This window comes from Thalia democratica, unplaced genomic scaffold (genome assembly GCF_965202585.1).
Source record: "Thalia democratica unplaced genomic scaffold, ktThaDemo2.hap1.1 HAP1_SCAFFOLD_757, whole genome shotgun sequence".
In the NCBI taxonomy this organism is placed as follows: domain Eukaryota; kingdom Metazoa; phylum Chordata; class Thaliacea; order Salpida; family Salpidae; genus Thalia; species Thalia democratica.
Window position 1 is genome coordinate 42,591 of NW_028139731.1, and position 4,667 is coordinate 47,257.

At 40.7% G+C, this 4,667-nt stretch overlaps 2 non-coding genes across 2 annotated transcripts; both read left to right on the forward strand.

Annotated features, from left to right (window-relative positions):
* The first annotated feature begins 1,896 nt into the window (after positions 1-1,896).
* Positions 1,897-3,704, forward strand: LOC145846980 (small subunit ribosomal RNA). The gene has a single exon (XR_014370988.1). It is a non-coding gene; the product is annotated as a small subunit ribosomal RNA (ribosomal RNA).
* A 182-nt stretch (positions 3,705-3,886) lies between these two features.
* Positions 3,887-4,039, forward strand: LOC145846970 (5.8S ribosomal RNA). The gene has a single exon (XR_014370978.1). It is a non-coding gene; the product is annotated as a 5.8S ribosomal RNA (ribosomal RNA).
* The last annotated feature ends 628 nt before the right edge of the window (positions 4,040-4,667 follow it).

A 4,667-nucleotide genomic window follows, 5' to 3' on the forward strand; every position in this document is an offset into this window, starting at 1 on the left:
TTTATTTAACGTTATGTAACTCAAGTAAAACCAGAAGCAAATAAGGAGACTACTTTCAATAAACTACACAATTTACATACCAATTGTATACTAAACTTAAAGCTATTCTATTTTATTCTTGATAGTTATTTTAAAGTTATTAAATTATACAAATGTATTTTGTAAAGTAGTTTTATAAAGTTACTATAGTTTATCTAACTTACTATAGTATGTGTTATATAACTTTAATTAAACCAGAAGCAAAAAGGGAGACTACTTTAAATAAACTACACCATTTATTGTTATATATAACTCTAATAAAACCAGAAGCAAAAAGGGAGACTACTTTAAATGAACTACACAAATTAAAAATATATTATTATTTATAAATCAATCGTGTTGTGTTTCAAAATACATTTTTCAAATATTGTTTTACAAGTATTTATCAGTTATTTAGTTTTCTTTTTATAGTTTAGCCGTATTGTTTTATTTATTTGTTATTATTTTTATTTAATTGTTTGCTTATTATATTTATCGCCATGTGCTTAAAAAATAAAACAACTATAAAGGTTAAAAAAGTAAGTTTAAATAAAAATAAAATGAAACATATAAAATAAGTTTATGATTTTTTTATTATTATTATTATTTAATTGTTTGCTTGTTATATTTATCGCGATGTGCTTAAAAGAATAGAACAAATACAAAGGTTTAAATTGTAAGTTTTAAATAAAATAAAATGAAACATACAAAATAAGCTTATGATTTATTATTATTTTTATTATTATTTTTATTTCATTGTTTGTTTATTATATCTATCGCGATGTGCTTAAAAAATAAAACAACTATAAAGGTTTAAAAAGTAAGTTTAAATAAAGATAAAATGTAACATATAAAATAAGCTTATGTTTGATTTTTTTAATTTATTTTCATTTAATTGTTTGTTTATTATATTTATCGCAATCTGCTTAAAAAAATAAAACGAGTATTAAGGTTTGAAAAGTAAGTTTAAATAAAAATAAAATAAAACATATAAAATAAGCTTATGTTTTTTTTTTTTTTTTTTTTATTATTATTATTTTTATTCAATTTTTTGTTTATTATATTTATCGCAATGTGCTTAAAACGATAAAACAAATATAAAGATTTAAAAAGTACGCTTAAATAAAAAATAATACAAATAAAGTTTATTTATAATAAATATATATATTTAAAACATTAAAAAAAGTAGTTTATACATATTTTTTTTTATTTATTTCTTTTAAACATATTAAATAAAGTATAAAAAAGTATTAAAACATTTAAACGTAGCATAAATAAGCTTAAAACATTAAAATAATTGAAAAGAAACAAAGAAATTGAAAAAAATCGGAAAAAATCGGCAAAAAAAGTTCAACAGCAACATTTGAGCATCATACACGTATGCATTACTTTACACTAGTGAGAGAGACGTGTTTGTGCGTTCGGTCGACTTGACGAGAAAGCGGGCTTAAAGCATTACTGTTTAGCACCCGAGGCGCGGCTATTGCAGCGGCGGCGAACGTGCTATGTAAACGCATTGGAGCAGCGTATGAAAAACTACAAGCGTCCAGCGGCGGTAGGCTTATAGCTTTGCGAAGTCGTCGAGACGAGTAGCCGACGCAGGCAGGCACGGCTCGAGGCGGGTAACTGCAGCAGACAGATGGCGTGTTGCTGCTGACGAGTTAACCGGCAGAAGGCAAACGGTTGGTCGGGAGAAAGAACAGTCAGTTGTAAAGCTGCATGCTGCAGTCGACGCGGGCTGGCGCTTTAAACAGCAAAAGGCCGGCGCCGACTTTCAGTAACGTTCGCAAGGCTTTTAAGCCGAGTGATAGAAAAGGTCTGTATTTATACAGTAAAAAACGCTCAGTCGAGCAACGGGTTTAAACGCCCTCGGATAGTTATCTGGTTGATCCTGCCAGTAGTCATATGCTTGTCTCAAAGATTAAGCCATGCAAGTGTAAGTACGAGCTCACGTACAGTGAAACTGCGAATGGCTCATTAAATCAGTTATGGTTCATTTGATTGTACGCTTTTACATGGATAACTGTGGCAATTCTAGAGCTAATACATGCGTAAAGCGCCGAACTGACGTGAGGCGCGCATTTATCAGACCAAAACTAACCGGCTTTCGGGTCGTTACAATGGTGACTCTGGATAAGCTTGCGGATCGCACGGCCTAGTGCTGGCGACATCTCATTAAAGCAACTGCCCTATCAACTATCGTCGGTACGGTATCGGCCTACCGAGGTTGTAACGGGTGACGGAGAATCAGGGTTCGATTCCGGAGAGGGAGCCTGAGAAACGGCTACCACATCCAAGGAAGGCAGCAGGCGCGCAAATTACCCATTCCCGGCTCGGGGAGGTAGTGACGAAAAATAACAATGCAGACCTCGTACGAGGTCCTGCAATTGGAATGAGTACACTTTAAACTTTTTAACGAGTATCCATTGGAGGGCAAGTCTGGTGCCAGCAGCCGCGGTAATTCCAGCTCCAAAAGTGTATATTTAAGTTGTTGCGGTTGAAAAGCTCGTAGTTGGATATAGGGACGGCGAGGTTGGTCGGTCGAAAGGCTAGCACTGGCCTCGTTGTTCTTGTTGGTCGGTGCCTTCGCGGTGCTCTTAACTGAGTGTTGCGGTGGTCCGGCAAGTTTACCTTGAAAAAATTAGAGTGTTCAAAGCAGGCTTTACGCTTGTATAATGTTGCATGGAATAATGGAATAGGACCTCGGTTCTATTTTGTTGGTTTTCGGAGCACGAGGTAATGATTAATAGGAACGGACGGGGGCATCCGTACTGTGCCGTTAGAGGTGAAATTCTTGGATCGGCGCAAGACGAACGACTGCGAAAGCATTTGCCAAGAATGTTTTCTTTAATCAAGAGCGAAAGTCAGAGGTTCGAAGACGATCAGATACCGTCCTAGTTCTGACCTTAAACGATGCCGACTAGCGATCGGGCAGTGTCGAACTTAAGAACTGTCCGGCAGCTTCCGGGAAACCAAAGTCTTTGGGTTCCGGGGGAAGTATGGTTGCAAAGCTGAAACTTAAAGGAATTGACGGAAGGGCACCACCAGGAGTGGAGCCTGCGGCTTAATTTGACTCAACACGGGAAATCTCACCCGGCCCGGACACAGCGAGGATTGACAGATTGAGAGCTCTTTCTTGATTCTGTGGGTGGTGGTGCATGGCCGTTCTTAGTTGGTGGAGCGATTTGTCTGGTTAATTCCGATAACGAACGAGACTCTTACTTGCTAAATAGCTGCTCGACCCATTGGGTCGGAGACAACTTCTTAGAGGGACTAGTGGCGTTTAGCCACACGAGATTGAGCAATAACAGGTCTGTGATGCCCTTAGATGTTCGGGGCCGCACGCGCGCTACACTGACCGGATCATCGTGTGTTCCCTAGGCCGAAAGGTCCGGGTAATCCGTTGAACCCCGGTCGTGCTAGGGATAGGGACTTGCAATTGTTTCCCTTGAACGAGGAATTCCCAGTAAGCGCGAGTCATTAGCTTGCGTTGATTACGTCCCTGCCCTTTGTACACACCGCCCGTCGCTACTACCGATTGAATGGTTTAGTGAGGTCCTCCGATTGAGCCTGGTACGTGCGGCAACGCACTCGCCGGTGTTCGAAAAGACGATCGAACTTGATCATTTAGAGGAAGTAAAAGTCGTAACAAGGTTTCCGTAGGTGAACCTGCGGAAGGATCATTAACGAATCGAAATTTGATTTCAAGCGACGTCTCTTCTTCGAAGGGACCGAGCCCTGTAACTGTTATAGTTCGGTCGCGTTGCTTCCTGACAGCGGGAGTAATAATTCAGCACGCAAGTGCTGGCGCGGCCGCTTCTTTTTGAACACGATTTTTTGGTTGCATTGAGATTGATTAACACGAGAGATCTCTTAGCGGTGGATCACTCGGCTCGAGCGTCGATGAAGGACGGAGCTAGCTCCGAGAAGTAATGTGAATTGCAGGACACATTGAGCATCGATATTCTGAACGCGTATTGCGGCCTCGGGTAATCCTGGGGCCACGTCCGTCTCAGGGTCTTTAACACACCGATCCTTTCATTAGTTTGAAAGTGCCTGCGACTCGTTTCTTAATTAAGGAGCGTGTCGTCAAAGACAGCTGGTCTGGCGATTTCACAGCTGAAGCGTGAGCAGCCTGCTGGCCTCGGGTGAGGTAGCAACGACGGTAGGTGCTCGAGAATAAGTTAAGTGACTTCAAAAGGCCGACGTACAAAGCGCATGTACTTTTATAGTACATCACTTTTGACCTGAGATCGGGCGGGACGACCCGCTGAACTTAAGCATATCACTAAGCGGAGGAAAAGAAACTAACAAGGATTCCCCTAGTAACGGCGAGTGAAGCGGGATAAGCCCAGCGCTAAATCCGAGCCTTTTTGGAGGGCGAGGAAATGTAGCGTATGGAATTCAGCATGCGGCGAACCAACGACTGCCCACGTTCTTCTGATCGAGGCCTTTTCCCAGAGCGGGTGTTAGGCCCTTGGCGGCGGTCGTAATTCGTCCTAGCGGTTTTCCCGGAGTCGGGTTGTTTGGAAATGCAGCCCTAAGCGGGTGGTAAACTCCATCTAAGGCTAAATACTGGCTCGAGACCGATAGCGAACAAGTACCGTGAGGGAAAGTTGAAAAGCACTTTGAAGAGAGAGTTAAAGAGT